Genomic DNA, 21,905 nt, shown 5'->3' with positions numbered 1-21,905 from the left:
AACCATGTGGAACATGCTTTATTTGTACTTCTTCATGCTATCCTGCACTTTGGACATGGATTATAGAGCCTATTGTGCTCCTATTTTTAAAAACTTCAAAGTCACTGAAACTAAAAGCTCTGCTTCCTTTTTTAATGTTATGCATTTATGAACAAGCCACCATTGGAAATAAAATACTCTAAATGTTTCTTCAAATAGATCTTCCATGTTTTAGTAAAACAGGGTAGTTCTACTTAATCGAGTTTCTTTTGAAGAGAAAGTGCGTTTAAATTCAATCTTTAAAAAATGGGTCACCTGCAACTGTGTCAATTTCCTAATTTATTCATTGCCTTAACCTTGACATATCCATGCTCAACAGGCAACCTGTTCATAGATTATCCATGCTAGTGTTTAAATTAGGAGGAAAAGCCCTCTGAATGATACTTAGAAAACAGCTGTGAGGTCAAATCCTAGGAGGATAGAACAACAGAGGGCTTAAGAGCAAAGACTGAGGTTTGTGGCATAGAGAGAGATCAGAATCCCAGCTTTGCTACATGAGAACTGTTGACCTTAGGCAGGTTATTTAACTTCTGAGTCGCCATTTTCTCACCTAAATTAGAATTAAAAAAAAAAAAAACAAAAAACTAACATTTGAGCAATTACTATGTGTCACGCATTCTAATTAGCAATTTAAGCGTCACTAGTTTATGATGAAGGTGGTATTACTATTGCCACTTACAGATGGGGAGTTTGAAGTTCAGTGAAATAAGACTTGCCAAAGGCAGGCAGCTAGTAATGCCAAGGGATGGTATTTGAACCCAGGATGTATGACTCTCACTTGCCTCCTTAATCATCTGACTTACTGCCTCCCAGAATTCATGGTATAATTAAATGAGATGATACATGTCAAATACATTACCCAGCATGTATGAAGTACTCAGAAATCGCAGCTGTCATTTTGATTTTTATTTATTAATTGTTTATTTGATGCTGAGGTGAAAAGAAATGTAGGTCCTTGAGGTAAAAGTTACTCCTTGTATCAGTGAAATTTCTGTTTCTTGTATGAAGATACTACTTACATTACTTTAATAGCAGGAGAAATAACACCCTTACAGTCACAGAGTGGTTCTGAGCATGGCTATTAACTCAGAGTATCTGAATTCAAAACCCAAGTCTGCTACTTACTGGTAGGATCTTAGAAAGTTGTTCAGTCTCTTGAAGCTTCATCTGTACAAGGCCCCACCTCAAAAAACTGCAGTGATAATTAAATGAGACCATACATCAAAAGCATTTAGCATAGTGCCTGGCACAGATTTAAAACTCTGCAAATGTTAGCTGTTATTTGGGGTATGGCCTGCTTCTCTCAATAGATTCCATGTCTTTTCATGTAAATTATGTCTATTGATATGCCTGTTCAAGTTGTCATATGCAACAAAGGTGTACACGAACTATTTTATTACTTATAAATCTCTGGAATGTTCTCTTACCGGTACATTCACCATCATTATTCTAACACTGCTAACACATACAGAGAAGAGCCACACAAGGCTTTTCTGTTGTCACATTTTTCTTCCCATGTCCTTTTACATAACTTTTTTTTTTCTTTTGAACGAACTCATTTCTAGAAGTATGTTTCTTGGATCATTCTCTTTTTTAAAAAAGATGTATCTATTTCCAAACATTGTGTTTTTCTTCTATACTACTTTAATTGATAATGCTTCCATCACATGTGTGGACTTCACTGAGTGTCTACTTCCAGTAAGCACAGCTCTGGGTTCATCCCCAGCTGCTCCCTTAAAGATGACTTCATTTCTTCTTCTTTTTTTTTTTTTTTTTTTTTAAACCTAATCCTAGCCTATGATAAAGTCCATTCCATATCCTCAAGCTTTCATATCTCCTTTACCTTAAGATATCACAAGTCAGAGAAACCAAACTATAGCTACATGTTAACTGTAGAGAAGGAGAAAGAATTATTTCAAAAAAATCACACCAACTCAACTGGTTGAAAAATAAAAAACTGAATCTAAACATTGGGTTACTTTTTTCCAACACAACAGCAAATAACTTTCTCTAAAGCCTTAAACTGTCTTTATTTCTCCCTAGCTATTTTAGATTATTAAAAAGTCTTCACTATCCCATTTTCTTTTGCCCTGTGGTCTTCGGATCTCATTAGAAATGTTTATTCTTGAGAATGTAAGCTTTTGCCATACCGTCAAAAAATATTGAACTTCTCTCCTTTAATCACCAATTAGCACGTTTTGTTTCTCTTTTCTGTGTTTATGCACTTTGAGCATGAGATTCTTATTTCTCTAAAAAAGAGGCTAAGCCCTTCTCACCAATTTCAACTGGGGAAAGTGGAAATGGAACATTTCAGCTTGCTCGTTCTCTTTTTAAATATTTAAGACACAATCACCAGTCCAATAAAAAAGGCATCATTTTATCACATGTAATCCTCCTTAGAAAAGAGAGTATGTTTTACGCCTTTTAACCAAAATGACATCAACAAAAAAAATTACATATTCAATTTTAGGTAACACAGGGTCATAGGGAACGGGGTGATAATCTAATGGTCTGAATGCTTTCCTAGAGAGCAAACACTGGTCCCAGCCAGGGGCACAACCGCTGGTCTGACCCTCTTAAGCTTATCACATCTAAGACCCTTTTCTGAGCAGCCTGCCTTAGATCAGATACAACGCTCCCAACTGCTGTGTCTCCATTCTCCCCTTGCCCTGTTCTCTAATACGGACTCATGGTCATTTCTCTATCCAGACAGATACCAGTTCCACAAGAGTTTGCTCAGAGAAGTTGCATTTATTTCATAATTACTTAAAGCAAATCACTTTGCCCTCATTTGCAGTCACTGCATTTTAAAGTATATACGTTTTGCCTTTAGACTGTTAAGTCAGTCTTCTGTGCTTTGTCCATATAGGTTAATTCTAAAAATGGAAAACCAATTAAGAGTGTTTATGATTTTTATAAATGGGTAGCTATTATTCACTTTAGAACCAAGAAGAGTAATGCACAAAGAATCTGTTGTCCTAAATCACTTCTAATCAGAGGAAACATTTTCAGGCCCCCACACCAACTAACCTCTTACCTTCTTTCTAGCTTCTTTCAGTTCTCCTAAGTCTCAACTCTTTTATCATATTGCCGAAGTACCTCTTGTTATAGTCTTTTCATAAACTTCCTGAATTATCGCACGCCCCAAAATATCTTCATTTGACCTCATGCCTGATTGGTAATGTGACTAAGTATAGAAAGTCAACTTCAAACCTTTCCCTGTCCTCCCAGCAATTTTGAAAACGCTGCTTTTTTGTCGACTATCCATCCAGTGTTGCTGACAAAAGGTAGAATGTCATTCCAAGTCTTATTTCTTGGTAAGTAATTTGTTTCTTCTCTTTGGGAGCTTTTAGGATCTTCTTGTAACCGGGTTTTTCTTGGATGCTGGTGATCGTTGTGGGTTTTTGGCTTTTAACCTTTTAAGGAATAAGTGGTGGGGCCGCTGCAGGTGCACTGTATGCTTGTCAAGTAAATACTGGATCTAAAAAAGTGTTGCAGAAAGGTGATTTGATTTAGGTAGAGAAAAGAGAGGAAAGGAGAAGAGGAGAAAGGCTTCCATGAAGAGTGCCAGAAGGGGATTCCAGAGGGGAAATCCGGCCAGGTGTGTGGGCATGGACTTTTATCCTGGAAGGAACCCACACCTTCTCCAAGACCCTGGGCCAATGAAAGGAGTTCCTTAGAAATTCCGCCAGAGTGATTGACTTTTAGTTTCTTCCTGCACCCCGGGAAATTCAAATATGAACCATTAAATCTCCCGGATGGAGAGAGACGGGAGGGGGCATGGCGCCGCAGAAATTCTTGCCTTTAAAGCTACGTCCCCTCATAGACCCTCATTCTCTTTATCCTCAGAGTACTAGAATTCCTCAAGAACACATTAAGTGTATTCTCGCAACTCTCGTGACTGAAACGAATCTCAAACTCTTTGGTCCCTAATATGAATCCCATGCAGTAGTACTAAAATCAGATATGGCCAGACTGATGATTGCAAACAATGTTATTATATCTCCATCTCTTTCTTTCCATCTCTCGGGCATGGTCTTCTATGTGTTGGGTTCTTTCTCAGGCTGATGCTCTTCTTATGGGACAAAAAATGGCCCTTTCTGTTTCATGATCACTGAGTCCTTAAGTGCTAGATAGCTCAGAAAGGTTAAGAACCAATCTCTCCCAACTTCCATCATGATCCCTAAGAAGCATTAATCAGCCAGTTGTAACATATGGTAGAGGAATGGTTAATTACTAAAAGCTGAACACTAAGCTAGCAGTAGGTTTTCTTTTTCTTCATTCTGCTTGGTACTTGCTGGAATCTTTCAATCTGAAGAGCTGTATTTCTTCTAAAAAAAAATGAACAAAAAACTCTTCTATTATTTTTGGGCTATGTCCTTTCTTCTATTCTTTCTTCTTCTCATTTTCTGGAGTTCCCATTAGGGTCACATTAGATGTCTGGGCCTCTGCTCCCATCTAAGTGTATTTCCTTATGTTGTGATTCATTTTACTGTAAATTATCAAAGGTTTCCTTGATGCTATCTTTAAGACCAGTGATATGGTCTTCAGTCCTATTTGATTATTTGGGCCATCCATTAATTTTTTAAATGTCCTTTTTCCTATTTTCCTAAATTCTTGCTATTTTCTGGATGAAAGCAATTTACTCTGAGAACATTAAAGTTTTTCCATTATTGAAACTATTTCAACTTAATTTAGATTAGTTGTTCTGTTTATTTTCATTCTTTCAAGATTTTTCTCAGTGTTTTCATCAAATGTCTGCTAACCTTTGTTTGTTCATTAATTTGTAAAAATATATTTAGGAGAGGTAATGTGGACTTACTTTAAAGCCATATATGTTACTTCCACAAGCATCTCTCCCTTGAATGAAGGGCTGACAGCAGGCTCTAGGTGGGACAATGGTATACTTGAGATGTTAACAGGTGCCCATCCTGGAGTTTGCTGGGACATGAGGCATGCAAAGGGACTGAGGACAGACACAATTACCATAGGAATGGAATCCTTTGCTGTCTTTCCTTTCCAGCCACTTACCTTTTCTTCAGTTTACCTGATCGTATCTGTTGTGGAGATCAGGACTTCCTACATACACCACCCTGCTTCACTATAGACTCCTACAGTCTCGTTGAGAGCTGCCCTCAGACAAATTGGTTTCTTTAGGAAGAAGCTCTTCAACCTTAGCTCGAGAGCAAAAGCCCATTCCTCCAAGCTGTTCTAAGTAATAAGGGCTCAGAGGGGCCACCAAACGTTCATGTTAATAGAAACACAGCTCTATAAAATGAATAACTTTGATGATTGCTTTGTGGCTCATTCCAGCTCTCTATTGACCCCCAGACTTGAAGTTGCTCTAAATTTTGGTTTCTACTGAGCTTTTTCCATCAGTCCATTGAGTGAACTGATGCTTTCTGTCTTCTGCATATTCTTCAAAATGTCTGGCCATTGATAGTTTAAAGAATGTTCTTGCTCAGTGCTATTACAGTTCCACTCTTCAAAAAAAAAAAAAAAAAAAAAACATGACTGTAATGTTACTAGAAAGAAGAGTCAGATACATGTGATCAGTCTTCTGTCTTGAGCCAGAGTCTTCCAGATACCAACTGAAGGCTACTAGATTGACAAAAAATACAAAGATTGATCATGTTGAGTGGTGGCAAATGTGTGACAAATAGGCATTTTCCTCTCAGAGGACAGGAGGCTAGAGCATCCTTTTTGGAAGGAATTTGACATTCACTATCGACATGTTAAATGACCACAATCCATGACTTGGTAATCTCTATAATCTTAATAATTTGCCCTACAGTACTTAAAGATATATTATGTAATTGCGACTACTGAAGCACTCTACTTAAAAACAAATACATAGGCAATGGCACAAATAGAGCAATGTTTTAACAAATTATTTTATATTTATAAAATAGGTAAAGAATAAGGCAAATCTGCTTGCAATGACTTCGAAAGATGCTGGTAATATGTGACTGACAAAAGGAAGCTGCAGAAAAGTAAGTTTTTGATGATCCCATGAAAAAATAATAAAACAAAAGCAGTGTTCATCTTAAGAATCTGCCTTGCCACTATCCTTACATACTATAAAATGCTTCTAAAATATTTTTTGACTGTTCCTATTTCTTTTTATTTTTAATTTGCAGTCTTTTTTCTTTTTTGAGAGAGAGGGTCTCCCTCACTCTGTTGCCCAGGCTGGCATACAGTGGCGCGACCTTGGCTCACTGCAAATTCCCTTGGATTGCACTGAGGTTGAAGCCATTCTCATATCTCAGCTTCTGGAATAGTTATGACTACAGCCAAGTGCCGCCACACCTGGTTAATTTTTGTTTTTTTAGTAGAGATGGGGTTTCGCCGTGTTGGCAAGCTGCTGGTCTCGAACTCCTGATCTCAAGTGATCGGCCTGTTCTGGAATCCCAAAGTGCTGAGGTTACAGGTGTGAGCCACCGTGCCCGGCCTAATTCGCAGCTTTGGCATGAGCCAAAGATAGCTGACAGCTGTTGTCAGATAAAAACAAGCAACAACCTATATAGCATCACAAATCATGAAATGCAAGATTTCTCTGGGGAAAAAAAGTATCGATAAACTGTAATGACCAAAAAAGTGCTGTAAATCACAAATAAAATATTTTCATATTTTAGAACATTTGACTTCCTAATTTTTATCTTCACACTTTCTAATTTTAAGTAACCAATTTTAAAGCTGATGTCAGGATCTTTTATGTAATAATTTGAATTCAACTTAAGACAAAAATAATTTTTACCAAATAATTTCTAAATGAAAATTTGCTGATTTCACCTGGAATCAATGTCTAGTTGCACATTGCGCCTTCAAAGGTACTGCATAATGTTCTGGTTCCCATACTATTTCTTCAAAAACTCCCTTTTCCCTTCTGTGAGCATTTCAAAGTCAAGAATAAAACAACCAGTACCAGAATGTATCACATAAAAAACAATGTTTTTCACAGAAATGGTGAAGTTGAAGCTCGTTTTAAAATTTAAAGTGACATTTGAATACTGTACACTCATAACATCGAGAGACAAGAGTTTTACAAATGAGCCATCAAAGGCATTCTTGAATTCTGTTACAACAGTTTTTATTTGTAGCATTTCTTTTTTGATTCTTAGAATCTTCATCTTTCTGCTTACATTACCCAGCTGGACTTGCTTGTTATTTACTTTTTTCATGAAAGCCCTTAGCATATTAGTAATTCCCTTTCCGATAACTGCAATATTCCTGCCATATCTGAGTCTGATTCTGATTCTGATGCTTGCTCTGTCTCTTCAAACTGTGTTGTCTTTTAGTATGCCTTGTAATTTTTGTTGAAAATGAGACATTTACTGGGTAAAAGGAGCTGCAGTAAATAGACCTTTAGTGATGTGGTGCTGAGCTGTGAGGGGTGGGGACACATTCTGCAATCCTGTGAGTAGGTGTCAGTTTTAGTGAACCAGTGCCCCTGAGTTGGAAACTTCACAAATGTTTTTCTGTGCCCCCTTTTAACGTCCAACATAAATCAGGCAAAACTAGAGGGGGCTTCCCTTCCCCGTGGTCACTCAGGTTTTGATAAAAGACCAGCCTGTTAGGCTCTGGTGAAACGGTTTCTTTCAAGGGCAGATCTTAAGAACAGAACACCTGGGCGTATTTCAAAATGGTTACTTTTCCACTCCCCTTGTCAAAAGCACAATTGGATTTTTCTCCAGTATTCACTATGAGATAAAACTCACAAAAGTGTGGGAGCAACCCCCTAAAACTAGGTTTCCTGGAGCTCTGAACTCTCTAACTTGTCCATGACGAGCCTGGAGCAATTCATTAATTATAGTTTATGCTTCCTTACTCTAGCACTGGTTTCCCAGAGGTTTTTCCCTTTTGAGTTTCTACTCTGGTAAAATTGTACTTCTCTGTATGCCCCTGTTTCTCCAATTTTGGGGGAAGCAGTTTGCCCTGTAGCCCTGCAGTTCTCTGAGGAATCTAAGAGTTGCTAATTTTTCAGCTTATTCAGCATTATTTGTCGCACGTGTGGATAAGGGAGACGTCATCTTCCAAGCTCCTTACATGCCAGCCCTGGAAAAGTGAAAATGTTATATTCTTTGATATTAGATGCACATTTGAATGTGCCTGTGACTTGGAAGTATTTATTCCTATTATTTATTTTAAATATGACACATGAGGAGAGAAAAATCTTACTTAAACAAATTTATTCAACATGTAAATAGCAGTTTACATAAGAAGCTAGAGTCTCTGACTGCCTTCTCCTGGATAGTGTCTGACTACCAGAATAGTGTCTCTGTTAATAGGGTCAACCTTCTTGCCTGCAATAATATGCACAGACATTTTCTCAACTATTAGAAACTGGTGGTAAGAAAGCTTTTAACTTTCTACCTGGTAGTGGAAGTAGGGAGAGGAGGGAATCTGATTAATCCTTTGTCTTTTTTTCTTTCTTCTTTTTTTTTTTTTTTTAAGATGGAGTTTTGCTCTTGTTGCCCAGGACAGACTTAAGTACAATGGCGCAATCTCAGCTCACTGCAACCTGTGCCTCCTGGGTTCAAGTGATTCTCCTGCCTCAGCCTTCTGAGTAATTAGGATTATAAGCCCATACCATTATGCCTGACTAATTTTTGTTGTATTTTTTTAGTTTTTGTCATGTTGGCCAAGCTGGTCTCGAACTCCTGACCTCAGGTGATCTGTCCACCTCGGCCTCCTAAAGTGCTGGGATTACAGGCATGAGCCACCATGCCCAGCCCTAATCCTTTGTCTTTAATAAGAGTAATTTACTGATGGGATTAGCAGTTGATTCTTTTAGATAAATAAGGTAACTATTAAGAATTAGGTCAGCTTCCAAACTTACATCACTATGTTATCCAAAATTACACTCTCTCTCTCTTTCACACACATACACATACACACACACATCACAGTAGGGGAAAACCAAATGGCTTACCAACACAAAAAGAGATGCTCAAATGTAGTATTAATAACAGAAATGCAACTAAATCCCATGAGAATGGACAATTTTAAGTGATGGTTAAGAATAATTTTTACATATTTCTCACAAATGTGCTTGCATTTACAATAAAAAATAAATATAAGCATACCTGAAAGTGATACGGAATTATTTACTGTACATTCTATAATCAGACAATCCAACCTCAAACATATACCCCAGAAACATTTTGACACAATAGAGTATTGCTTGTCATAGCTGGGAGTGAGAGTGCCTACCACTGGGGAAATGAATCAGTAAAATATGATTGATGCATACTTGTAATATAATATAATTGTTAGTAAAGCAAACCAGCTATACACAAAATATAAGTCAATATCGAACATATAGTTTTGGGTAAATTAAGAAACTAACAGAGAACCATAGCATAATACACAAAACAAGACGACATATTTTATAAGGGTCTATCTTTTTTCAATGATGGCTCCACTAGAGTAGGCACCTAAGTAGAAGAGGAGAATTGAAATGAGGAAAGGGGCATGGAGGAGTAAAGGAGGAAAATGAAAATAAAAACAAACAGAAAAAGCCTTGCATAGGAAAGAACAACGAATACCAAATACACATAAGCCCTCTCTAAAACACTTTTTGTGTGTGTATGCGACAGTCTTGCTCTGTCTCTGAGGCTGGAGTACAGTGGCAAGATCTTGGCTCACGGCAATCTCCACCTCCAGGGTTCAAGCGATTCTCCTGCCTCAGCTTCATGCGTAGCTGGGATACAGATATGTGCCACCGCATCTGACTAAGTTTTGTAAACTTAGTAGAGATGGGTTTTCACCATGTGAACCAGGCCGGTCTTGAACACCTGGCCTCAAGTGATCTGCTGCCTTGGCCTCTGAACGACTCTCGATTTCACCCACCTTTGCAGCTTGCCCTGCACCTGCCAGCTCACGGCGGACAGGAACCATACCTCGAATCCTCTGCCTTTTACCTACCAACTTGTCCCACATGCCCATGTTTACCTGCCACATTGTCAAACAAGTAATCATTCGTTTCTCATGAATTTGTTCATCACTTAGAAATTCAATAATAAAAAATCGAGTATCTTAGTAATCATCAATACCTACTTCCTCAGTTTACAAGTTTGGATTTGTTTTGTGATTTAGAAAGTGGCACGAATATACTGAGATCATTTTGTAGCACTTAAATAAATTTTGTAATCCTTGATAACAAATGCTTACTCAAATTTGCCTATATTTGGAAGTAATCCTGTTAGTTATACATAGGAAAAAATGACAGGAGAGGGTCTTGCTTAGACACATACATGCAGTAAATTAGTAGCAGGTTACAAGTGAGAAGTTAGGGTCCCCGGCTCTCAGACCAGTGTCTCTCCTACTTGGGTCATGTACAGAAAGATGAAAAGATGCCTAACAGCTAGTTCCAGGCAGCCAAGAACAGACTGTAAGTCTCCAGAGTCCCAGGTTAATAAGCCGCCTTCTTTCCTCACTGTTCTGTGCATATTTGCACTGATTCTAACTGATCAGCTATTTCCCATAATGGTACCTCTCTGGTACACCCAGTATCATTATTTTCAAGGGGAGGGCATCACAAGCTGACTTATCAGTACTGGAAAAAGATGCAGTCAAGAGCACAAAAATCAGGAAACTTTTCAGGGAGACAGCAGTTCCATACGTTCATATTTTTCACATGAAATCCAAAAGTGCAGGAGAACTTACTTTCTAAATATTTTTCCTACAACTAACTAAAGGTTTCAGTGTTAAAAATTCAACATGACATGGTCATAATCCCCTGACTCAAAACTCCTATCTTCCTCCTTTATTAATCACATTTTGTCATCAATATAACACTAAAAAATCAAATTAGTACTCACTGACAAAGGAGAGGGTCACAAAGCTCCCCTCCCACAAAAAAAAAAAAAAAAAAAAGAAAAGAAAAGAAAAGTAAAATAAAGCCAGGCGTGGTGGCTCAAGCCTGTAATCCCAGCACTTTGGGAGGCCGAGTCGGGTGGATCACGACATCAAGAGATCGAGACCATCCTGGTCAACATGGTGAAACCCCGTCTCTACTAAAAATACAAAAATTAGCTGGGCATGGTGGTGCATGCCTGTAATCCCAGCTACTCAGGAGGCTGAGGCAGGAGAATTGCCTGAACCCAGGAGGCAGAGGTTGTGGTGAGCTGAGATCGCGCCATTGCACTCCAGCCTGGGTAACAAGAGCGAAACTCTGTCTCAAAAAAAAAAAAAAAGAAAAAAAGAAAAGTAAAATAGTCCCAGAAGAGTGAATTAAAATGCTCATTTTAGTTTTCCCAAGGTCTAAATCTCCTCAGGCACCTTCTGTGATCTTTTATTTACAGGGAAAAAATTTTCGGCTGTACGCCTACACTTTCTCCTTCAGGCATTTAGCCCCAAAGAAAAAGGAAAATATTTCTAAAGAAAGCCCAAAATATAAGAAATGAAGAAACAGATTAGAATCAAAGCGATTTCTACAGAAGGTTGAAATGGTGTCACTTAGAGTAACCCTGGATATACAGATTACATGTGACGAACTCTGGTCTTTTATAAAGAATCAGAATTTGTATTGATAGAAAAAGCTTCCAGCTACAAGAAAACAAAAGTAGCAACAATAAACAACACCGATCTCTCTTCTCACAGAAGCGCTATTCATGGACAAAAGAATTGAAGTGGAAAAATGACTACAGATTTCAATCAGCTCTATAGAGTGGTTCACACAAGCACACACAGAAAACAGGCTTAAATGATAATCACCTGACCCAAGTGCAATAAACCTGGAGAAACGGCATGTCTCCCAGGTTGAAGACTGACTTCATGGGTTTAGCAGCAGCCTGTAGAGGTCACCGAGAGGGGCATCCCATTCTGAGAAAAGTCCACTTAACCACCCCTGCCAAAAAGAGATTCTAAAAATGCTTAAAGTTTTCCCAGTAAGACTGCAAAGTCACACCCAGGAGCACATCTCAAAGCTTAATATCCTACAATACCAAGAAATGATTTCATGTAGGTAACTTAAATCACCCACCCTAGAGATTTAACCTGTTTCTTCTCTTTTTGACTGCAGAGGATAACAGCTGACCCTGCTCCAGTGACAAGTTCTTCCTCTATTGGAAATGTATTGTCAAATCGTTCTTCAGGATGAGATGCTGTTCTGTTTGACCTTTGCGTCTGGTTCTCCCTTCATATCCCTTCAAACACTTTGGTGGCTCCTCGGGAAACCCTCTGTACCATGAGAACAAGTCACATGTAGAGAAGAGCAAAGAGTTACTTTCATAATAATTGTAAGAAGAATAGGAGAAGTCCACAACGGAGCTTTTTAGACATTGTTCCTGACATGGGTGTGTGGGAGGAAATTGAGAGCAACACTCAAAAGGTTATTAGAAGAGCCAGTGATCCCTTTCCAAGCACTTATCTTAAAGATACTTCCTAGCAGTAACATTTATCCATTAAAGTATACTCACATTTATCTATACAAATGTTCTCTGCAGCCCTGTTTATAATAGGGAAAAATTGAAAGCAACCTTAAAGTACATATTAAGGGAAGAAGTGTCTAAAATTATATGGACATTGAGTGGAATATTATTCATCCATGAAAAGTAATGCTGTTGGATGAGCATTTAACATGTTTATGACACAGTATATTGTGACATTTAAGAAAGCAGGTTGCAATACAAGGTGTATAGAATGTCCTGATTTATGTTAAATTGTGTGTGTATTTGTGTTTAAAAATGTTATTAAAAAAATATAGGCCGGGCGCGGTGGCTCAAGCCTGTAATCCCAGCACTTTGGGAGGCCGAGGCGGGTGGATCACCAGGTCAAGAGATCGAGACCATCCTGGTCAACATAGTGAAACCCCGTCTCTACTAAAAATACAAAAAAAAAATCAGCTGGGCATGGTGGCGTGTGCCTGTAATCCCAGCTACTCAGGAGGCTGAGGCAGGAGAATTGCCTGAACCCAGGAGGCAGAGGTTGCAGTGAGCCGAGATCGCGCCATTGCACTCCAGCCTGGGTAACAAGAGCGAAACTCCGTCCCAAAAAAAAAAAATATATATATATATATATATACACACATCAAGGTCTTGGCAGTGGTAATTACTGGGTAGTAGCATTTAAGGATGTTCCTCTTATCTTTACCTATCAGTGTTTTCTGATTTTTCTCATAATAAGCCTATGTTGCTTTTAAGTAGAAAAAAAATCCAGCATTTATTTTAGTTTTACAAATATCTTTTAGAGAAAATAGCTTAATACTTTGTACAAAATTAAATAGAAAGTAGATGTAACAGTTCAAATAACAAGGAAATTAGGGTCTAGACAAGGGAACATCCAAAAAAGGAAACATGTCAGACATAACAAATGAAGTTAAATTAGTGTTCAGAATCAGTGTCGCCTCTTCCGTTCTGCATGGATTCTCTGAAGTACTGGATGCTCACTTCCCTTCAGAATGCCACTCCCTCTTCGTTTCTTCTCTTCCTCTGCTTCTTCCTTTTTGGCCTAGGTTGCATGCTGCCCTAGCACTCTGCGTGCGGCCCTAGGCTGATGTCAGCTACTCCTCTGTGACTGTACCTTCCGTCAGCCTCTCTCCTGGCCTTTAGAATCCAACCTCCAATCTTCAGAACTCCTGCAGGCCCATTCAACTCTATATGTTTAAAGCCAGAATCATTATTCTCTCCCCCAAATCCTGCTCCTTTCCAGTATTCTTTCCCTCTACTCAACAGTGCCATCGTGAACCCGAGCTACATATCTTGGGGTTATTCTTAACTCCTCTCTCTCTGTTATTCTTCAAGCAAATCAGGACAAGTCTCGGCATGCCGACTGTCTAAAGCTCGCTGGTATTTGCTCTCTCCTCTGTTTTTTATCTCACAGCATTAGCCCACTACTCCATAGCCTGCATTAGATACTTCTTCACTCCAGTTCAAACGTAAGCTCATGTTAAAGCCGTCTAGTACCCTCCCCACCTGCCAAAGTCCAAACTGCTTCCTGCTATGCACAAGGCTCTTTGAAGTCTAGCTTTAATTTATCTTTCCAGTCTTAAACTCTCCACAACACCAACTACATCGTACCCACATACACACACACCATCCTAGAGCCACCAAGTTTCTACCAAATCCCAAATATGAAATGCACTCAATGCTTATGAGTCACTGCATCCTATTTCTACTGCCTGGAAACCCCACTCTTTTATCTACCTATCATTATTTAGGATCTTTCTGAATCATTCCTTTCCTCTCTGATATTTAAGTCTCAGTCCTACTGCTATGCAGTCATTCTTGTGCTTTCACAACATAACATTGTATACCTCCCTCTTTCTTTTTTTTTTTTTGAGACGGAGTTTCGCTCTTGTTACCCAGGCTGGAGTGCAATGGCGTGATCTTGACTCACTGCAACCTCCACCTCCTGGGTCCAGACAATTCTCCTGCCTCAGCCTCCTGAGTAGCTGGGATTACAGGCATGTGCCACCATGCCCAGCTAATTTTTTGTAGTTTTAGTAGAGACGGGGGTTTCACCATGTTGACCAGGATGGTCTCCATTTCTTGACCTCGTGATCCACCTGCCTCGGCCTCCCAAAGTGCTGGGATTACAGGCGTGAGCCACCGTGCCCGGCCACACCTTCCTCTTTTATACTTCCTATATGTGCAATCCCATCCACTCCATCAACAACTGAGACTGTGAATAGTCTCTGCTTGACTCTTCTGTTGAAGCTGTCAAAGCTACATAGTCACTGTTCAAGTCCATCTTGCAGCTGGGGATGGTTATGTGCCACAACCCAGCCAATGAGACATCAGTGCAAAATTGCTGGGGCGTTTCTAAAAAATGTTTGTGTTTACTTAATAATAAAGAAAAGCGTAGCTGATATCTCCCTCTTCCTCTCACCTTATACATGAATATAACGTCTGGAGTTTCAGAGGCTATCTTGCTAGCCTGAAGACAAAGCCAAGAGAATCATAGAGATTACAGCTCTGATGTCATCGAGGTCCTGAACCAACATCACTAGCCACCAATCTACAGACTGATTAGGTGAGAAAAATCAGTCCTGATTCCTCTAGCTACTTTTCATGCTTTTTTTTGTTACTTGCTACATTCCTAATGTTGTTTTTTAAATGAATCAATGTAGCGGTAGAGTTTTTTGGGAACTCCTGGTCTCCTGACACTAGGCATTTTTGATTATGTGTCCTTGTTTAGGTCTTTAGGCATCATCATTTCCATTTACAAAAGTAAAGACTGATGCATTGAAAGATTAAGTAATTTCTCAAACACCTTACACAGTTATAAAGGTTCCAAGCCAGGATTCCAGCTCAGAGCTGTCTGATTTAAAAGCTTGTTCTTTTTACCACTTGTGAAGACTGATTCAATGAGACTAGGCCAAGAAAAGAGCTGTTGAAGACAACATGGGTTTGCAAGCCCAGCAAATGGGAAAATCTGTATCAGCTGAATCCATTTACCAGTTTACCGATGAGTTGGTAGTGTGGGACAGAATGAAAAGGCTTGCTAAAGTTGGTAATAGAATTCTTTCCAAAGTGCCTTCACAAGAATTATTAATCCTGCCATTCTGTCACAGAAGACTGGATTCTCCTCTAAAAAGCCAAAATGGTTAATGGCCCACACTCCATTTTCTTTGAGATGCTTGCAAATTTATTCACAAAAGAGACCCACGCTCTAAGAAAGTGTAGCGGAAACATTGTTTAAGCCATTTATGAGCATGCAAAGGCAACACATGAAATAAAATGCCTGTTCAGAATTGAGAAGACCCTATCAGGGATAAGGAATTATTTTTAAAAGAGTAGGAAGATACCCCACAGTGTGAATGAAGGATCAAGAAACATGATTTAATTTACCCCAGAGACATAAGAACAAAAAAGTCAAATAAACTTATTGTATTGCAGTTAGTCTGACGTACACCATGAGGTGGAAGAAAGCAAGGGCTTTGTATCATGCAGAATATATTTAAATCTCAACTCCACCATTACTGCATCTTAGCCTTTGAAACTCAGTATAATGGTCAAATGAGGGTGATGTGCTTACTTTACAATGTTTTGTGAGGATTAAAATAGATAAAAGGTAAGCACAATACTAGGTCAATGCCTGGCCCCAGTAAGTGCTGGATAAGTGGTGTTGCTGATAATAATAACAACAATGAGAAAAGCAATGACAACAACAGCCCAGAAGTACCTCAACTAGATGATGACCATGTTAACACTGGGGAGAAAGTAAGTGGTTGAGCTCTTTTTCTTCAGCGAGGCGGCCGAGTTGCAGACGCAGAGATGCAGATCTTTGTGAAGACCCTCACGGGCAAGACCATCACCTTTGAGGTCGAGCCCAGTGACACCATTGAGAATGTTAAAGCCAAAATTCAAGACAAGGAGGGTATCCCACCTGACCAGCAGCATCTGATATTTGCCGGTAAACAGCTGGAGGATGGCCGCACGCTCTCAGACTACAACATCCAGAAAGAGTCCACCCTGCACCTGGTGCTGCGCCTGCGAGGTGGCATTATTGAGCCTTCCCTCCGCCAGCTTGCCCAGAAATACAACTGCGACAAGATGATCTGCCGCAAGTGCTATGCTCGCCTGCACCCCGTGCTGTCAACTGCCGCAAGAAGAAGTGTGGCCACACCAACAACCTGCACCCCAAGAAGAAGGTCAAATAAGCCTCTTCCTTCCTGGAAGGGCAGCCTCCTGCCCAGGCCCCATGACCCTGGAGCCTCAATAAAGTGTCCCTTTGGTTGACTGGAGCAAAAAAAAAAAAAAAAAAAAGTAAGTGGTTGAGATACAAGCAAACTGAAGTATTATTAGGAACGGGGACATAAATGTAAGTTCGAGGATATTCTGTTTAAACAAAGCTGATGACTTCCCTATGAAAGGGCTGATATCTTGAAAGCCTCACATTATTCCAGAATAATCCTCAAAAGGACAGTGAGCTTTTATATTTATCAGTCCAAAGTGGTACCCACTTCCCTCCATGTCTCAATAGCATAAACAGTTTACAATGTTCTTGGCTACCAACTTTGTAATTTAAGTGATTCTTGCTGAAATTTTTATTATAGACTGGAGTTCACATTATTTTAAGTTTAACTTATAAAGTTAAGCAATATTAACTTTTGTCACAAAATCTCAAATGTACATAATTCCAGTTCTTACCAAATGTTCCAGGCAGCAAGTTCTGAAGCCTGAGATCTCAGGTAGAGGTGGTCGCCCTGATGTAAAAAGCACCCCAACCCCTGCTTCTAGAGAATACACTTGTGTCTGGGAGGCAGTTGCCTCATGAGTAATCACATTTCCTAGCCACCCTGGAACAGCCATAGCCATATAACTGGTTCCCTCCAGCGGAATCTAAGTGGCATCACCATCTCTACTCCTTCCCTTCCTCAGACTGGATGCAGATGATGATGTGGCCATCAAGGATGGCAGAAGCAAAAGATGAAAGGAGCCAGTGGGTCACCGCATAAAGAAAGCCACCCACTGACCAAGAACACACATCTTTGACTGTGATAAAAGTGAGAAATGGACTCAACATGATGGCTCACGCCTGTAATCCCAGCACTTTGGGAGGCCAATGGGGGGGTGGATCACAAGGTCAGGAGTTCAAGACCAGACTGGCCAATATGGTGAAACCTTGACTCTACTAAAAGAATACAAAAATTAGCTGGGCATGGTGGCACACACCTGTAATCCCAGCTACTTGGGAAGTTGAGGCAGGAGAATTGCTTGAACACAGGAGGCAGAGGTTGCAGTGAGCCATATTGTGCCACTGCACTCCAGTCTGGGTGACAGAGCAAAACTTCATCACATACACACAAAAAAAGTGAGAAATAAAGCTCTGTTGTGTGTGAGACAATATACACTTTAGGTTTGTCAACAGCAGTTAAATCTAAAACAGTTTCCATAGAGGAAAGTTACATGGAAAAAAAAGATTTAAGACCCGTTGGGATACGAAGCAAGAGACAAAACAAAATGCAGATACATGTAGTCACAACACGTCAAAAGGGCTCTAAAAAACTGAACAACCAACATCTTTTAAAATTTCCAGCCAGGATATCTGACAGGTGTTATTAATAGCAAAAATATATATGCTAAGCTTCACGTTCTTGCTTATGTGAAAAGCCTAAGTTAGTTGTGGCCTTCCTAAGTTTAGAAAGAACCTTTACTAAAGTTTTTATCTCCATGCAAATGAAAATTAGGAACAGTTTGGGGAATCTTTCCAAGGAACTGGCTATAGGAGCTCACCTCCAAGAAGGCTCCCAGTTATTCTCACCTCTTCACATTCACACCTCTGTGCTTGCCCCTGCCATACTGCATAGGGCTGCTCTACGCGTACAATTCGGTACTGCAAATGTGCCAGAGCGTGACTTCCAAGGCTAGGTCATAAAAACACATTGTGGCTTCCACCTTCCCCTCACTTGAATCACTAGTCTGGGAGAAACCAGCTGCAATGTTATAAGGATACTCAAAAAGCCCTATGGAGAGATTCAGGTGGCAAGGAATTCAGGGCCCTCTACCCACCACCAGCACTAACTTGCCAGCCACATGACTGGGCCATACTGGAAGCCAATCAGCCAGGCCCAGTCAAGCCATCAGAGTCTGAGCTGACATCTGCGCCACGACTTCATGAGACACCATGATACGGAACCTGGAAGGTAAGCTGCTTGAATTCCTGACCCACAGAAACTGTGTGAGATAATAAATACTTATTGTTCCTTAAGCTGCTAAGTGTTGGGCTAATTTATTATTCTGCAATAGATAATGAATTTACTAGCTTGTTCAACATAGAGACAGAGAGAAAGAAAGAGAAGGGTAGCTCTACTCTAGGTTGGAAAGGTTTGCCTTTCTTTATTTATGTTTGATGCTTCCTGGAAATAGGCATCATGTGTTACCCTGAGTTTTCTCCAACTGAGTCATAGATGAAATCAGTTCTACCTGGGTGACAGGCTCTTTTTAACAAGGTAGCAAAGGTTTTACTCATCAACTTGTTATTGGCTCATGTGAAAGGCAAATATAAAGGTTGAATTCATTCTGAGGAAGGGGTGTTGACTGGTAGAACTGAAGAAAACACGGCTAATTGAAAATAGCATCTACTTCATTCAAGGAATCAGAGACTGTTTCTGAAGAGCCTCACATTTCACATAAAATGAAGGTTTCAGGGCAATTTTATGTTTGTGCTGCTACACAGCACACTGCATCACTGCGTCCTGTGATTGAGAACCCTCACACCAAGCTACTTCAGTTTTATCTTTCTTGACTGAGAGCGCTTAAGAGGTGGAAAAAAAATCTCTCATTGCCTCCACAACGCGACTGGCTGACTTGCTGGAAGTGCCACAGTGTTTGATCATGTTGGCGTGATTACTGAGGAACGGAAAGCAAAGAACGTGTGGTGGCTCATTTGCCTCTTTACAGTGCGTAGGAACCATTGCTCACTCTGACATCACAGTTGGCGGTACACTGACAAGGACTAGCAACACAATCCCTCGTCAGAAAACTCTATCAGGAAGAGCCAGACTATAACTGAGCAACACACTTCCAGACCTCATCACATACTGCCAAGGACAGTGTCAAGTAATGTCTGACAATTCTGTCCTCATCTCGTGCACCATTCTGACCAGCAGTCCATGGCACAGTTCAAGTCCAAAGGGAATCCTCTTTTGAAATGGCTGATCTTTTTTGTTTCCAACCTAATGACTCACTAAATCTGAATCTAGTAAATATTAGAGAATGCTCTGGTACTTTTATAATAACCTAACAGACCCTATTAGATCATTTCCATGAATACTGAATCATGTTTTGACAAAGCCAATTTGTGGGTATGGCATTTTCCTTGCCTTTTAGGTTGTAGGTGGCATATGAACGCATATTTAAGTGCATCCTGCAATGACTCCCAACCTGGAGGTTTGGAAGAAAGTATCATAGTTTCATAAATAATCCTCGTCATTGCAAAAAATGTAACGAAAATCACACATTTACCCATGATAAAGCTGCATAAATTAAATAAAGCAGTGGTGGGCATACTATGATCTGATGGCCAAATTGGTCCTAATGCCTGTTTTTGCAAATAAAATTTTGTTAGAGTATAAACATATCCACTCATTTGTCTATGGCTGCTTTCAGCATAACAGAGTTGAATAGTTGAGACAGAGACTGTATGGTTCACAAAGCTGAAAATATTTACCATTTGGCACTTTGCAGAAAGAGCCAACGCCTGAAATAAAGTATCACGCTTCTTACTTTGGGCTCTGGGTGTAGCAACTGATATGGGACCCTTTCTTGACCATCTCACACTGGCTGCTACTTTGACTTCCGTGAATAAAGAGACTAAGTAACAAATTTGGTAGATTAAATCTTTGAAGATTTAAGGTGGAATCAACAGTTTTTCTTCTTAATATTTTCCTTACTCAAGCTTACCAACATTGAAAAGTAAAATCTGGACTGTGCACACGTTTGTTCAAAGTGTCTACCCACTAGGTAAATTTAAGTAGCCTTTTTTTTTAACATGACTTATTTAGTCTCCAATACTTTACAGAGCCAAGTATTCTGAGCCTTACATTGTGCGTATTTTTTAAGCAAACTACTTGGGATACTATGTTTTTCCTGGTTTGAAAATTCATAAGCATGAACTAATCCATACTGTACAAGATAAGAAAATGTTTGTAGCAAAATTTAATGACAGTATAACAGCTACACAATTTGAAATCACTGGTTTAGAAACCCAAAGCATATATAGTTTAGCATCAAGACAATCTTTCCAGTCATGGTGGCTCACACCTATAATCCCAGCCCTTTGGGAGGCTTGGGTGGGAGGATCACTTGAGCCCAGGCGTTCCAGACCAGCCTGAGCAACATAGCGAGACTCCATCTCTAGAAAAAACAAACAAACAAAAAGAACCTTCATTAAAGTCTGAGACTATGATTTTTAGAGAGGCAGTTTCCTGTCTTCCGCCTTCAAACCAACAGAATGAGTCCCAGCAAATCTCAATTTTATTAGAGAAAAGACAATGCTTGGAATTCTTGGTCTAAGAAACTTTCCCCTCACACTAGCCTCTTAGAATTAGATCTGGAAAAAGGATATATTTACAGACTTGGGGGTCCAGACTACCTTATGATAAGATACAGCCTTACACATTCTGTTTTAAAACTTCCCATCAAAATATTATCCTCATAAAGGATATACAAAAACAAGACCTCAAAGTCCTAGAATAATTTTCAGATTGGGGTTTCTGAACCTTGGCCCTTCTGACATGTTGGGCCTGATAATTTGGCATTGTGGGAGGCTGCCTTGTGCACTGCCCGATATTTATCAGCATCCTTGGCCTCTACCTACGGGATGCCAGGAGCACCCCCCAATGGCTGTGACAACCAAAAATGTCTGCAGATATTACCGTATGTCCCTAGTGGGAGGGCCAAAAATCATCCTCAGTTAAGAAACAGCTCTCTAGAGAAGAGTTAGATCTACAACTTGCCAAAAGGTGATGATTTTGTCCAACCTGTACAAACCAACTCTCCATACAGTTGGAAGCAAGACCTGTTTCCTTCCAAAGTAAAGCAGCCACCTGTCCTGTAACAGTTTTTATCACAACCATGCTCAAAAAGAGGAACAATACTTTTGTGAGAAAATTCCACCATTCTAGTTTCTCTGAGTTGTCATCTTTTGCTTTGGGACCCCGATTTCTTTCCCAGAATCTGATCAACACAGGCATTCAGAGAGGCTCATTTTCCAAATCTGTTTCCAAATCCCACCCTGATTCAATAGCAGTGATGTAACAGCTTCTTGCAACTGATCAGAGCAACCTAAAATAAGTAGCCTGCATTTGCTAAAAGAGTCCACCATGAGAGATCATTGTTTTATGTATTGCACATTAATGGAATTTCATATGACAGGGCCAAAAGTCGAATGTGGTTGTTTTCCTTGTGATCCTTTTC

At 39.7% G+C, this 21,905-nt stretch overlaps 1 protein-coding gene and 1 pseudogene across 6 annotated transcripts in view; one reads left to right on the top strand and one right to left on the bottom strand.

The window, feature by feature from the left end:
- The window catches only part of LOC116537523, a 618,525-nt gene that overhangs the window by 571,958 nt on the left and 24,662 nt on the right, over positions 1–21,905 (bottom strand). The window lies entirely within an intron of this gene.
- On the top strand, positions 16,215–16,732 carry LOC116537546 (annotated as a pseudogene). The gene has a single exon (XR_004263181.1). The product of XR_004263181.1 is annotated as a ubiquitin-60S ribosomal protein L40 pseudogene (transcript).

The sequence above is a fragment of the Sapajus apella genome, unplaced genomic scaffold (genome assembly GCF_009761245.1).
Source record: "Sapajus apella isolate SASKATOON/1434 unplaced genomic scaffold, GSC_monkey_1.0 scaffold4, whole genome shotgun sequence".
Lineage (NCBI taxonomy): Eukaryota > Metazoa > Chordata > Mammalia > Primates > Cebidae > Sapajus > Sapajus apella.
The sequence above is the reverse complement of the archived record's forward strand: the minus strand, read 5'-3'. Positions and strand labels throughout refer to the sequence as shown.